Source organism: Hetaerina americana, unplaced genomic scaffold (assembly GCF_022747635.1).
Source record: "Hetaerina americana unplaced genomic scaffold, ioHetAmer1.1.p SCAF_19, whole genome shotgun sequence".
Classification (NCBI taxonomy): domain Eukaryota; kingdom Metazoa; phylum Arthropoda; class Insecta; order Odonata; family Calopterygidae; genus Hetaerina; species Hetaerina americana.
The window spans coordinates 4477003-4492635 of record NW_027286752.1 but is presented as its reverse complement, the minus strand read 5'-3'; the positions used below and the strand labels follow the sequence as shown (position 1 = coordinate 4492635).

Sequence of the window (15633 nt, the reverse complement as noted above, 5' to 3'; positions counted from 1 at the left end):
CCCTGGTTCTACTTCCGCATCGTACTTTATGTTACAATGTACTACGCTTTCTTCTAATAATGTAATTCAACGAATCAGCAAAAAACATTGCAGTGGGAAGAGTGACTTTCGGTCCGAAACCCGTTTACGAAGTCCTCAATAGTACAGCGGTCAGTATAGTGGTCGGTCTCCGCCTATAACGCGGGAGATGGTGGATCGATACCCCGCCGGAGAGGATGCGTTTTTCTCGCCACAAATTAAGTGATAACCTAGAAGAGGCCACTATTTATTCCCGGCAATTTCAATCACTCTTAGGATTTGATCGTGACATTTTAAGTACATAATTTATTGGCTCATTTATGGGATTTTTAAGAGAGTTTACATGTAAAATGGTGGTGCATGTTCATGTGGTAGTGGTGTTTCACATTCTTGCTTGTTGTGTCCTGGTTTGCGTGTTGTAGGATGGCTTTCGTGCTGCATCTTGGGGTGCAGTTTTTTGTTGGTTTGCGGTATATGTGTTTGCATGAGTGTTGGATGAAGGGATTGTTGCATGAGTGTGTGCGCTACTGTGGGTGTAATTTTCTACGTTGTTGTTTTGCATGTGGTATTGTTCCTTTTTACGGTTGTGACCTGACACCCCCCGCCACACGCCCTTGCGGCGGCTTCCGGGGTATTATGTAGATGTAGATGTAAAATTACTCTAACCCAGATTACGCATATGTGTATAATCACATCCCATATACTATTTCCGGTGTTCCATGCTACGCATGCAAGGCCTCTCGCTTCCCGATGGCACATACATATCGTTCTGCTTATTTGAATTTAACAATTAGACCATGTACGAGGGTTGTCTCAAAACTTTCCGATTTTAACATGAAGATGGCAGCGAGGTCCGATTAAAGTTTGGGAATGTCTTTGCGCATGCGTCGAAAGGTACTCACCAACATTTCATCAATTTCAAACTCTCAGTTGTTCTCTGACAATCGTTTGAGTGAGCCGTTTTGAGGGTTTTCATGAAAATGGAAAAAAATCAGTATCTAGCTGTCATAAACCTTTTGTTTTTTAAAGACAAAGACCCTAAACATTAATTAAAGAAAGACGCCTGAGCAATTCAAAGAAGAGTTGGGCGCTGCGTAGGACTCCGCAACATCACTTACGAACGTGGAATTTCGGGCAGCTGTATTTAAACGTGTCCGTGTCAGCTTGGCTGATGTTGATCATTCGAGATGGCCAAAAACTTTTTCGAAGAAAAGAAAACATCGAAAAAGTTTACCAAGAAGAAGAATGTGCTTTTCCATCAGATAAATGCACCGACTCACACTTCCTGCGGCCGCCGTGGCCAAAATTCACGAATTGCACTTCGAATTGATTGACCACTCACCAGTTATGGCCCCCGGCGACTTTTTCCCAATTCTTAACCTTAAAGTTTCGCTTGGAGGACAGAGAGTTTTATCGGACGATGAGGTTATCACATACCGAAACGCCTAATTTGTGGGGAAGATGTCAACTACTATCAGGAAGGGTTAAAAGTGTCACAGCTTTGCTAGAAAAAAGTGTATCGGCTTAAAAAGAGACTATATTGCAAAATATTAATAACTTTGAAGAAAAAATATCCCGTTTACTTGATAGGTTGACAAACTTTGAGACTAGCCTTGTTAGCCTCTACAGTATTTTTCCCAGCTCAAATGAAATTGCATACGAGTATTAAAGTCTGAATACTATCGGTTTCCATTTTGCGTGATTCAGTTGCGTTTGTCGCCTCTTGAGTTAGCCATGACCTCAACATCGCAGCTTAAACCGATAAAATTGATGCAGATACTTAACTGACCAAGGAAGGCCTTCCTGGGAAGTCTACACATTTCCCAATAATGCCCAGAATAGTGAATTACCTAATCACAATCTTGAGTAAATTCTGTTATTTAGGGATACACTTGCGTATATACCTGTATTTCATTATACGTATAATATTATAAAATTATATTGACATTGTGCTCATATTTCACAGATAAAGTTTAGTGAATTTCAATTCTTCAAGGGGTATTGCATTCGTTAACCTAAATTTGGAATTTGAAAATATATATACTGGCCACGTATTGCGTAAATGATTTTCCTTGATGCAGAATGCATATCAATTACGCAAAGTTGAAATATTCATGCACTTTCCTCGTTCCTCCAATCACGTCATGCTATATACTAAGAGTTAAAGCCCTTGGACCGAGTGATGCTACATTTACGACATGAATGTCAAATTAGATATACGCCGTTAACAGAAATTCAATATCATGGCTTTGAAAACGATGCTGGATTAATAAAAATATTTTTTTTACCGCGAGAATACAGTGGAAGGATCAATGGAATCTAAATATGTTATCGAAGACTGAGAATAAATGTTTTTAAGAACCTTTATAAATAGTTTAGTCGGATTACAGCATATTTGTTTAACTTATATGTGAATACAGTTCCAATTTACAGAAATAGCTCTCAACCTTGATTGTGCGAAATCCACATTTCTGCAACACTGGGTGCAACGCAAGGTTTACTATTTTAAGTCGCATGAGTTCTTCAATTTCCCAAAGTATGAATGATCCTGAGTTGAAGCCCTATTCGCATTATTTACCAAAATACACACCCAACTATTTACCAAAGCACAAGATAAGAGAATCTCCACTAGCAATAACAAGAGAAGATTTCTTGTATTAGAAATTAAGAAAAGATTACCTCGTACCGTTGACACAAGAGGCATTCATTTCTCATTTTTTTCAGATAAACTGCGTGCATCTCTGCCGTTTAATGTCCAATATTAAGGCTACGCGATATTTTTTGGCAAATTAATAACTATGTTAATCACGAATACAGTTAGCATACAACGTGGAATGGATAGAAAGTATCGGGAACAATTTATTCCTGCCGTGACTGTGCATCGCAGCGTGCAGGCTCAGTGGTGGAGAGCCTGACCTTCAAAAAGCGCCAATCGTCTGCGAGCGTTTGTTTAGGTTAGATCGTGTTTTTAGTGGGCCCCTGTCGAGTGACTCGGTACAAACGCAAAATTCGGCGAACGATTGAACAGTGGCACGCCATCAAAAGGGAAAGCGGGTACGGAGACGCTTTGCACCATTCGCCAAGTGATCACGGATGAAAGCATGTCAGAAACTGCAGTTTTTAGGTGGCACATGCTCTTCGCAGTTTTCCCCACGCTGGACGGCCGTCGACGTCAGGAAGCGACGACAACGTACAACGTGTGCGTGAAATGTTGAATTCAGACAGTCGGTTAAATGTGCGCATGATCGCAGATCGTATTATGGTATTGATAAGAAGACAGTGTACAACATTTGTACTTTGTGCGATAAAAAATTGAAAATTTTGCGATACGATGGATCTGCACTAAACTCGTCTCGAAGGTCTTGAGCGATTGAGGCTCCAAGGTAACCGACTATCGACGAAAAACGACTTTGCTACGATTCCCCAACCCCCTCTCAGTCCTGACTGGCCAACAGCAGGCGATTTCCTGTTCCCAGAAGTAAAATCCTCCCTCAAAGGACACCTCCATGGGATCCTTATTGCCGTCAATGATGCTTCCACGTGTAACCTTAAGGACCTACCGGAATCCGCCTACCAGGGAACCTTCCAGTCGTGGAAATGCCGCGGGGAAAAGTATGTCGACGCTCAAGGGATGTACTTTTAAAACATTTGAGGCGTTGGAGCAATATCTGAAATAAATCTATTTTTCTGACATTTTTCCCAATATTTTTATACAAACTTTGTTAAAGTAACGTTTTCAGTTGTCATGTGGAAAATAAGAAAACCGCCACAGGAAATTATTTTCATTAGAAATGAAGACAAGAAGAACAAATGCTAACGCAAGGGCACTTTGCTTAAGACAAGACAAGTGTACTTGAACATTGATCGAAGAAAAATCTCAAATGAGAGATGAAGCCAAATGAAAGCCTAGTCAGTCATTCCATGCATGGACCCACGATCGAGGTGCACAACAGCGTGACCCAGTCACCGCGCAGTCAACGCTAGAAAATCCATCCACCGAAAATCAGTTGGTCCGAAAAAAGGAGCGCCATAAAGGAAGTGGCGCTGTTAACAGAAACGTAGCGTGGAGGGAGGAAAGGGGAACATGTGGAGGGCAAGCCTGGAAGACACACGTGGACGTGAGAGGAATGGGGCTCGCACACACACATACGCGGGGAGGAGAGAGAGAGAGACACACCCGACTGTTTCTCAACTCTTGCGGCACTTTTATTTCCAGCCGTACTTCCACCCCCTTACGACGGGCCCCAAGTGTCGACGTCCCTGACTTGTCGGGCGCTTACGCGGCGACAGGTGAGAGGGAAAACGAAGGGTAGAAGACGAAAAACAAGAGGGAGGAATGAAAAAAAATAATAATAGTAACAACAACATGTACAAAAAGGAAACAAAATAGCACCAGCGACATAAATAAAGACGCAGCTGGTCCTTGAAATTTGCGGGCCATCAAAAAAATAGGGGACGAGGGGAGTTGGGGGAGAGTCGGGAGGTGGGGGGCATAAATCAGCTCTCTCGTTGGCGCTGGCGCCTCACGGCGAGAGAAAAGAGACCGGAAACTACGAAGCAAAGGAAGGGACAAGTGGTACGTACGTTTGTGTGTGTGTGTGTGTGTAAAAAAATGGGCGGATTTATTGACAAAAAGGGAGAGAAGGTGGTAGTGGCAAAATCTCACAAACATCAAGGTGGGTAGGTGGAAATGGCGTAGTGAGAAATAAAAAAAAAGCTGGCGGGAATATATTATTATAATTTAGAGGGCGCCTGTGGGAGCGGGGGTGAGAGGGGGAGGGAGGTGAGAGGTGGAGGAGGGCGAGGAGGGGAGGGGATCGGGAGAAGGTTGCGATGGAGTTGGTCGCTGACGGAGGGCGATGGACAAAGGTGTCCGGGGCAGCGTGAGGACTCTCTCGAGGACCGCCGTCGACCACACCCGATTCCCCATCATGCGCCAATCCCCCCCGAGAGCGCCGAGGCTGCGGGGAGGCAAACAAGTTTCTCAACTCTCCAGTGGGAATTGGGAGACGATGATTTTAATGCAAATAATCCCCACAAAGAGATCAGTTGTGAACCTATAAAAATTGCAAATCTCCACCTGCACAGTGCCACCCTGAGCTGACGTAATTCACTTTGAGGTAGTTTTCGATTGATTGGATGAATGGCGAGTCAACCCTTGAGTGATGAGCGAATATAGCCGCTCTAAAACTATTAACAACGTTTGCATGGCGCAAAGGGAAATCCACTCTCAGTTAGAAATAATTATGAGCTTACATGAGGAGTGGAGTGATGAAGGAAGAGTGGGGAAGGAGAAGGAAAAACATGAGACGTGGGTCCAATGGTCATTCTCTAGAAAGAGGGGAAAGAACTCCCACATTGATGCTGCTAGGATGAGGAAAAGGTCAGACATGACCGTAGGGTTAGGATAGGTACAAGGAATTTTTAGGGCGACAATGAGGAAAGAGAATATGGGCACAGATCTATACCTGCTTTCTCAATTGCTTTCCTACTGTGATCCGTAGGAAAACATTAAGAGAGAAAATGGAGAATGTTGATAAATAAGTTAAATGTTAAGTTTGTTTAAGTTGAGACGGAGAGATATCGGATATTAACAGGGTGATAATTACTGAGTAGTTTATGGTGGAGGGAAAGATAGTAGTTGACGAGTTAATGCTGGAATAGGAAATACAGCCCAATTGCCGAATAGGAAACTGATTATTCGGAAAGTAAATATAGACCAGGTTAATGATACAATTCTATGAGTAGTGACAAGAGGAAATTTGATCAATACAGATTTATATATCCATAAGTAGTCACCGAGAGGAAAAAGTAGACAGTTTACATGATCAATTGGAAGTAATAATTGGAAATGTGACAGTAAGGAAGTACTTAACAGTAATTGAGGATTTGAACGCAGCGGTAGACGAAGAGGATGTTGCGAAAGATGTTATAGAGTCCAGTTTAGAAATTGGAAAATGTCTCCGAGAGAGGGAGGGAGCAGTCGATTTCTGTAGAAGGGGTTGGACAATAAAAAACACCTGGTTAAAACACTGCCACAGGCGTAGGAATACACTACGTAACTATGAAAACAGAAACAGAGAGGAGCGTTTACCATATGCCACTGTTCGACATAAATTTAGAAACAGCGTGAACAACAGGCGACTCTCCCAGGGTGTGGGCGCATTTAGAATTCACTGGGATTAGAAAGGGCAGAAAAGCGCGATAATATAATTTCTTTATTTTATTTATTTTATAATTAACCCAAAAATAGTCAAATTGGATTTTACGGTGGATTGTTAACAAAGTGATCAAAATAGAATCTTAAAATATGAAAGGGAGTACAAATGAAAGAGTAACTAGAAAAACATGATCTTACTATCTAAGTAAAAGTAGGGGGAATGAAAACATTTGGGGAAAGTTGGGTGTGGCTCCATGAAGGGATAGAAAGGCAATTAAGGAAACGATAGGAATGGTTGGGAATCAGATAATTGAAATGAAATGGATCTCACGGGAAAGAAAAGAATAAAATACAGTAAACAAGGAAACGGGGAAAAGAATGTACAGCGAAATAAATACGTTATAAACTTACGCGTGAAACGAATGGGACCAAGGACATCTGGTGGAAAGATCAGGGCGATGATATGGAGAAATTCCGGCAGAAGGAAAAGTGGAAGCGTTATAAAAGACGATTAGGAGGACGCAACAAGCGAACACTATATCCAACATGCTAGATAAAACGGAAGCTATAAATAGACCCAGAAGAGATACGGACACCCAGGGAAGAATACATAGAAGAGCATTAAGGAAGAAAAATTAGACAGGCCATATGGCTGCGTAGGTTTTCGCGGCGGTGGTTTGAAGGATTCTGCATTCTCGGGTTTCACCGCGTCGTTGTTTAATGCTGACAACAGTTTCGCCGAAGTTGCATTCGGCGTCTTCAGGTCGAAGATGGACGCCGAGAATGCAGAATCCTTCATTAGACAGGCCAGTTTAGAAAAAGGAACGGAATATGACGCAACCGAGGTTGGTCTGATTCCAGGTGTGCTAGATAGCGAGAGAGAACAAGCTCAAAGGGAGATGAAGTCTAGAAGAGCAGTAGGAACAAATAATGACACCAGAGAATCACTAAAGAGTTTGGGAAACAATGGAAGGCAAGGATTCTTTGATCATATGCGCCATAGTTATGAGAAGGAATTCGGACTGACGCTTTCCTTAGATCAATTTAGGAGATCCCGATCCCGAGAAAGTTTAAAACAGCTATAAGTGCGTGAGGACCAACAACCATTAAAACACTGCGGAATAGTGCAAACAACTATCTAAGTGAAGATCAGTTTGGGTTTATGAAGAGGAGAGGAACGAGTGATGACACTGCAATGGTGAGATAATTAGTAACATGAAATATAATCAGGAGCTCTCAGTTTTTTCGTAGATTTGAGAAGTCGTTCGATCGTGTAAACTCGTCAAAGTTAATTGAGATATTTCGGAATACGAGAGTGTACTGGAGGGATAGGTGTCTTAGTCGAAATTTATTCATGAATCAGACGACACAGGTAATGGTAAGAGAGGTAGAATCAAGGTGGTCATTGATTGACAGGGAAGTCAGAAAACGTTTTCGGCTATCGCAGGTAACTTTCAAAAAATATTCTGAGGAAATGTTGGGGGTAGTATGGGAATTGGTTCAGGTGGGAATAATAATTTGCGAAAAGATGAATGAGTCAATTGGCTCTGCAGATGATCAAGCAAGAGCGAGTCAGGATTATGGGTATCACTGAGTGCTTTAAGGAAATAACGTGAGGATTAACCACAAGCCAAGTTAGAAATTAAAGTAGAAGGGAATAAACTAGAGCAGGTAGAGCCGTTAATGTACGAAATTTGGGAAGTATTTGTGAGAAAAAGGGGAATGTAATGGGGGCATTAGGAAAAAAATTGCGACAGAGAAAGAGGAATTTGCGGAAAGAGGTATCTGAGTAAAGAAGTAAAAAGTAAGATCATAAGTACAAACATACGTATGGAGCATACCGTTCAGTACTTTATGGATGTGATACCTCACGTTTGAGGAAAGGGGAAGAGCGAGACTTGTGGTGACTTTTGGGATATGGGTGTGGTGAAGAATGGGAAAAGGAGGCGGACATGAGGGAGGACAGACGACGAAGTTGTAAATAAAGTTGGCGAGGAGGGTAAGTTACTGCGGACAATCCGAAAAATACAGAGAAAGTGAACTGAGATGTAGGAAATATTGAAAGCTAGAGGTACGTATGCTGTAGGCCACAGTGGAGAGAGAGGTAGACGGGGAGGAGAACTTTGGGTAAGAGGGGCAGGGGAAGGACGAGAGTAGACGTTTTAGACTGGATGTAGCCGGGCAGGAGTTACGAAGTAGCGAAGAGAGAAAGGATGTAGGGAAAAGCAAGATCAAGTTCTCACGATACTTAGTGTTTAATAGTCGTCAGAGACCTTCCAAGACCGGGCCTTAATAGGTAGAGTGCCCTTTTAATTAATCTTAACTCAGTGTCATCGTGAACCGCTGTTTACAATTCCAGGAATCGGTTTGAAAAATTTACATCTAAAAACATGGATACATTATTATTACTATTAATGGTACCTTCCAGTTTGTGAAAAAACTATCGAATGACATTGAGCAATTAAAGATTAAAAAATGGATAACTCGATAACATTGCCATATTTTTCGTTTGCACCAGAGAAAAGCCGATTTGAAAATAATAACGACTGCAAGAATATTTCAACAAATATCAAATGCGAATCCAATTTAATAGAATTTGGGAATGCATAAAGGGAAACATCTACATAATACCCCGCAAGCCGCCGCAAGGGCGTGTGGCGGGGGGAAACAGCAGCGATTACTACTTCGGGAACTGTATGCAAATGACCTATTAAGGAGGTAACGATAAAACTCTTACTTACTCTTAAAATGCAGACGAGAGGATATTCTAATTTTCGCAACTCGCAAAATATTTCATGAAATTGCTCCGAGGGTAAAAAATATATGAAAGTATTGAGAAGAGAAACTAGAGAATAACAATGTCCATTAACTATATCACATGATATAACTTTATGTAAAAACAATCTCCCCGGCGGGGAATCGAACCCCGGTCTCCCGCGTGACAGGCGGGTATACTGACCACTATACTACCGAGGACTTAAAGATAATGAGTTATCTTGCTCTTCAAATCTACGCCTTGGAGACAAGTCTCATTGATTGTGCAGTAAGTTCTTCGTCTTTTCGAATCAAAGAATGCTTACCATCCGCTGCCATGGTCGCCCATTGGATATCAGTGTTACATAATTCATGACTTAGTTGTGCAAACAAGATAGGACGGACTGGCGTGTGGTTCTTTTAAATGATGCAAATCCCATTAACCCTGAGTGTCATTTTACATGCAATATTATATATTAAGAGAGACATTCGGTTAGCGAAAAAATAGTTGCAAAAAGAGTGATATTGATGACGGGTGCTTAGTGGCAAATAGGATTAGTAAAGGCTGAGTGCTTTCTGGACGTGAGATCTAGTCTTTGGAGGATGGGCGCAAATTGGAAGGCTTTGAGAAGTTGGTGCGGCGAAGAACGGAGAAAATAAGTTGGGCAGAGAGGATGAGAAACGCTGTGGTTTTAAATAGGGTGGGAAATAAAAGCGGAAATATTGAAAAATGATAGTATTTTGAAGGTAGTTATTGAAGGTACGAGTACATTGGGTAAGCGGGGTAGAGAAAAGAGGAGAGTGGGCTGTTACGACGATATAAAAACGGTGATAAAATACGGAAGAATGAAAAAAAACAGAATAGGTTTCCGCGATGCTTAGAAATAAATCGTCGCTAGAGACATTCCAACTTTACATGAAAAATAGGAAGAAAGTATTGAGTGTTTTGGGCCCGGTTTTTGCAGGACTGACATGTTGGCATAGATCAATGAATAAAATTGAAAGTGAACGGGAGATTTTGTGGTTCCGGCGGAGATAAGAAAACAGTCCGTAACCCAGCAATATAATTCCTCGTGATGTGGTTGTGCCGAGAAAAAAAATTTCCCTGGCGGGGAATCGAACGCCGGTCTCCCGCGTGACAGGCGGGGATACTGACCACTATACAACCGAGGACTGTTAGGGAGAAAACACAAAAGTTTTCCAAATACTTGATATGCCTTTCCCAAGTATAATAGTTAAAATAGACTACGTCGTGCACTCTTCTACTCCGCTACTTCTACTACTTCTACTACTCTTTTTTCTTCGCTTCACTCATTCACTCGCAAATGGGGAAATTCCTAAACATAAGCGGAGGAATTTGAAGGGGGAAGAATGATTCAATACAAATAAATTAATGATAATAAAAGCTCGAGTAAGTCGGGTAAGCGGGGCAGAGAAAGGAAGAGAGTGGGCATTTTAGACGACATGAAGACGGTCAGAAGTTACGGAGGAATGAAAAATAAAATAAGTTTCCGCGATGCTTGGAAATGAACAGTTTCTAGAGGCAATCCAAAATTTACCTAAAATATAGGAAGGAAGTATTGAGTGCTAGGGGCTCCACTCAAAAACAGGAAAAATGGCTAGAAATTATTGTGCTTCTTAGTTGCGTGGCTTATCCGTTGGCACGGAAGCACGAATGTGATTGGAAAGTGACCCGAAAACAGTGTAATTCGTCACCGATAAGAAAAAGAAAACTAGTTTTCCAACAATGCGAATTCTACTGTGCCGAGAAAAAAAATTCTCCCCGGCGGGGAATCGAACCCCGGTCTCCCGCGTGACAGGCGGGGATACTGACCACTATACTACCGAGGATTTATATAACTAGTGCTCTCCATAGAGTTTTTCTTTGATTCACAAGGCATTTGAACAACAACAGCCAAAGGATACAAGGATAACAGAGGGCATAGATCATCAGTGTAACTTGGTATGGAATAAGAATAAAGGTAAATAATAGCCGCGGTTTTCGAGGAAAATAAAAGCCAAGGAGGTCATATGTAAGAGCAACGGGTCCAGTTCTTTGAACGGGAATTGCACCTCGGTTCTTTCAACTACCCGGTGCTTAAATCTTGATTCAAAGCGTGATTTTCATTGCACTTGAAGATGATATGACGAATAAAAAATCATTTATGAAGATGGGGCAAAAAATCAAGGATCATAAACGATATTTTCTTGTACGTAGATATCCCTATGGCAAATTAAAAATAACCTCAACCTTCCACATTAAAACTGAAAACGGTAAATGTCAAAGATTTCCAAATCGCCACCTGTAAGACTGCGCCATTGTCGTATTTGAGCGTCACAGTGCGACGCAAACTGGATATCAATAAAACGCTGATTTATTCGCCTGTGATGCAAGTGGACAGCACCGCGTTTCGTATTGCAAAATGAAAACTTTCACGTAAGCGCCGTAAACTGACTAACCATGTCTCATTGGTCGATAATGAGAAAATCAAAATGTTTTCGCAGCATTCCAACAGAAATGGTTTTACAACAAAAGCGGTCGAAAACAAAACTTGAAAAACTCAAAGAAAAAAATTAAAAGTACAAGATGTCGCAATGAAAAGCTCGGGTCTCGACCTCGAATTAGATTCGTACATCGCCGAGAATGCAACATCGCAAAAAAAACTGGTCACAGCATGTTGATCCTAATTTTTCTTACTTCTTCCTCTGGCCTCAATCCCGTATACCGTTTTGTAAGTGGCCCACCGATCAGAGGTAGGTTTTCATAAACCCAGCAAGCTTTTACACAATGTAAATACACTAGAGGCTTGCATTACAATGCACCATTATTCAGGACCTCGCACTTCATTTCTCCCCCCATGCCGTTCAAAACGCTAATTATTTCTTATCACATATCCGCATTCCAGCCACCAATATTCCACGTCGTCTCAATATCACCTCCATTTACTTTTCCTGCCTTTATAATTTTTCCCTACAATCCTTCTACTTTCTCTGACCACGACTAGCAATTCGTAAGTCTTACCTAGTCGTCCATTTCATCGCCCCCATTTTCTCCCCAAACAAATATCAATACTCCCGATTCTACACTAATTCTCTCTGCTAAACGGATAAGTTTCGGAGCCATAATACATTTCACACCAGAGCTAAGTAATCCTAATCCATCCCATACAGAAGGGTCTATTTGACATTCCTCCTATTTCTAAATGTTTATCAGCAAACTTAATTCTCCTAATGCCATAATGCATGAAATACAAACAAGTTGGAGACAAGAGCACGAGACCTAAGCTCTGATTCCAGAGTACCATTACCGAGGGTACGAAGTACCCGTACTTAGGCACCAATAACTAGGGTGATAATCCTACGCATCAGTTCCAAACATTTCAATTTTGATCTTCGTCGGTATCTAAGTATTAGTAACCAGCCTCTGCTATTTATTGACAAATAAATATTCTGGTGTTCATTTTTCTTGCAAGAAAAGGACGTGCCATCGACTTAGTTAAATAATCCAGGGAAACAGTGCCCACCCGTTACACATATGCGACTTTCCAAACCTTTTGACGCATTTTATTTCGATACTTTTTAATCAAAGCCAAAATTTCTGGGTTTTAATTATCAAATATATACCTATTAACGTAGTAAAATATTCAAATGCACAATATTAATTCTTAATTAAGTAGATTTTCCTAATAAGGCCCGCGAAATAGGAAAATATATACTATTGTGAGACACGCCGGCACCAAAATCGTGACTCCCCGACCTATGGCCCGAGCTAGTTCTTGGCACCTGGAAGCTCGTATTATTCTAGAGACCTCGATGGAAGCATTCAGACGAAAAGCGAGTCGCACGACTTTACAGGGCCGATTGAAAAAAATCTAAGAATTTTGATAAAGCCCTTGCTTTGCCTTAGCGTATCAACTCATTCCCCCCCCCCCCCCAGCCGCCCCCCCCCGCCTCTCCAGCTCAAGAGACACGACCCGAAAGCAAGACTTCAACGGGCCAGCGAGGGAAAGTTACCCTCGGATGGGATGGTGGGCGGGGAGATGGCGGCGCGGATTAAGGGATCTCCGCCCCCTGATGCAAATCCCCACTCCCACGCGGGTTCGGTCCTCTCATTTCTTCTTTCCACCCTCTTCCCGGCTGCGCCCCTCACCCCCGAACGACCTTCGTCGTCGCCCCGCTGAAGGGGAGATAGGGAGGCGACGGAATTAAAATTCACTTAATCTCCCACACCAACACCGCCGCCCAAAAATCCCCTCTCCATTTCTCCCCCTCTTCCGTTCCTCCTAACCCTCACTCCCCAGCATCGGTTGGACCTCCAAACCCCTTTCCCCACCCCTCACACCCTTCCGCCCACGGAAACATCTTCACCGAACGCTACCACCCTCCCCTCTCCCTCTGCAATACAAACTTCTCTCCCTACTTGAACCGTGAGATACTACATCGATTCATCGGTGACGATTTGCGGTACGGGAACGTGCCTAAGGATGTTAAGAAAAGGCTCTTTTTAATAAGAAATGTGGTTATACATGGGGGCGGAAACATAATCACTGAAGCAGGATGATAGTTATTGATTGAAGGTTTTTGAAATGTGGCTGTAAAGGATGGTAAAATAGAAGGAGAAGTGGAAAACAAATGAGGAAGTGCTAGACATGGCGGGAGAGAATAGATGCAGAACATTTTGATTAGGAATAGGATATATATATATATATATATATATATATATATATATATATATATATATATATATATATATATATATATATATATATACCCTGCAAGCCACCGCCAGAGTATGCGGCAGGGAATAAGATGTCACATGTCACTTTTCCCAAGAATACTAAGCAATCAGAATAACTGTAAGCGACCGCGTTAGGGGGGGATACTATTTTTTACATTTTTTTATCATCCAAATTAGGAATAGGATGTATAATACTGTGATAGAGGAGAGAATGTTAGGCAAACTAGGAAGGAGAAGGAATAGGATAGGGATGTTATATGGAATGAAGGGAGGAAGGAAGGATACAGAATTGAAGAGGACCTTATTATAAATGAAACAGTTTCTGGCGTCACTTGGTGGAAATTCTTCATATTGAAATAAAATTCAAAATACTTCGCCTTTCCACATAAACCACTTTTATTACTACCTAGGTAGTAATAAAAGTGGTTTATGTGGAAAGGCGAAGTATTTTAAAATTTTATTTCAATTTCGACCTTATTATAAGGTTGTAGGTCGGGTTGTGTTTTGTTAAGAGGGACAAGAGAATGGTCACTGTAAAGACTGGTAGCTTATGTCCATCAGAAACATACATTAGCTGGTTGATTACTATTTATAGTAATATATGTTAGACAAGTATATTTAAAAATATCCATGTTGACGCGGTATGCCCATGCGAGATGAACTATTTGGTCTAGATAATAAGAGTGACGCCCATAACTACGAAGATACTCTTTCCAAGTATCAAAGAGGTCTTTGACCAATAGTGTACATTATACATGCAAAATCCAGGTTTTCAAGTGGGTTCAGCAGTATGAAACTGCCGGTTAATATTGCAACGACAACATTGAGGCGGAAGGATACGAGGCGCATCGTTTAGCTACGTAAGAGCGTAACACGGCAATTAAAAAGTTTTTATCATGCGTCCAATTTATTTTCTTAGTGACTAAGACAATAGGTACGATTCAGTAAACTTTGTTTGGGTTCATATCCGACCATAGAGTTTGTGTGATGTGGATTTGAAAAAGGGATGTAGTGGATACGTGCGACGAATGCGATATGAATCACTATGTCACACAATTGACGCCACGAAGTCGATGTATCGACTTTTTAGTGATGCACCATTAAAAATCTCACATCCTTCCACCCGAACCATTTTCGTTCAGACGAATAGGAAACCTTTTGCCGACTGAGAAATGGAACTATGCAATTAATAGACAGGATATCTTTTATTCCAGTCAAAAATATGTTTTCCCGACACGCGGAATAACAAAGGACGGCGAACATGAATAGTGAGTCTTTCGGCACAGTCGAAATAAAGGATCGAAGGACAACGAGGAGACTCGGGAGTGCGAGAGGGACGGTTGGACGGGAGTTCGACATGGGGACAATGAGTGACCGCCGTCCGAGAGCAGCACCTCCTCCACACTTGGGTCTTCCCCATGAACTGATGCCCCAACAGAGGATAAGATATCATTATTGGTTATCCACCGGTTAAGGTAGGTTTTACATGGAAACTAGCTACCAAATGGTAGAGCGACAATTCCCTCTTTCTACTTTACGAAACAACCAAGATTACAATAATCCCCTCTTCAATTCTGCATACTTCCTTGAGTACTGATTTTGCCCAACTTCACTCTACCCGTAAGTCCTCGGTAGTATAGTGGTCAGTATCCCCGCCTGTCACGCGGGAGACCGGGGTTCGATTCCCCGCCGGGGAGAGTTTTTTTTCGCGAAATGAAAAAAGATTAAAATCTAATTTTTCAACTGCGAAGGTATTCGGCGCTGACCAAGGATTGTAAGCTCATAAAAAAACTTCGAATATTAACGCATTTGGAATCTACATCCTCGACATCTATGAATGACGTATGACCATTACAATAATTTTTCGCGCATCTTTGCGATTCCTCCGTAGTTGTTTTTAAGAATGATTAGCGGTAGAACTGACAAAACGTAAAACTCGAAGAACGCATAGTCTTGATTATTT

General features: G+C 41.7%; 3 non-coding genes across 3 annotated transcripts; 1 reads left to right on the top strand and 2 right to left on the bottom strand.

The window, feature by feature from the left end:
• Positions 1–9082: 9082 nt before the first annotated feature.
• On the bottom strand, positions 9083–9154 carry TRNAD-GUC (transfer RNA aspartic acid (anticodon GUC)). The gene has a single exon. It is a non-coding gene; the product is annotated as a tRNA-Asp (tRNA).
• Positions 9155–10711: 1557 nt separating this feature from the next.
• Positions 10712–10783, bottom strand: TRNAD-GUC (transfer RNA aspartic acid (anticodon GUC)). The gene has a single exon. It is a non-coding gene; the product is annotated as a tRNA-Asp (tRNA).
• Positions 10784–15295: 4512 nt separating this feature from the next.
• Positions 15296–15367, top strand: TRNAD-GUC (transfer RNA aspartic acid (anticodon GUC)). The gene has a single exon. It is a non-coding gene; the product is annotated as a tRNA-Asp (tRNA).
• Positions 15368–15633: the final 266 nt, after the last annotated feature.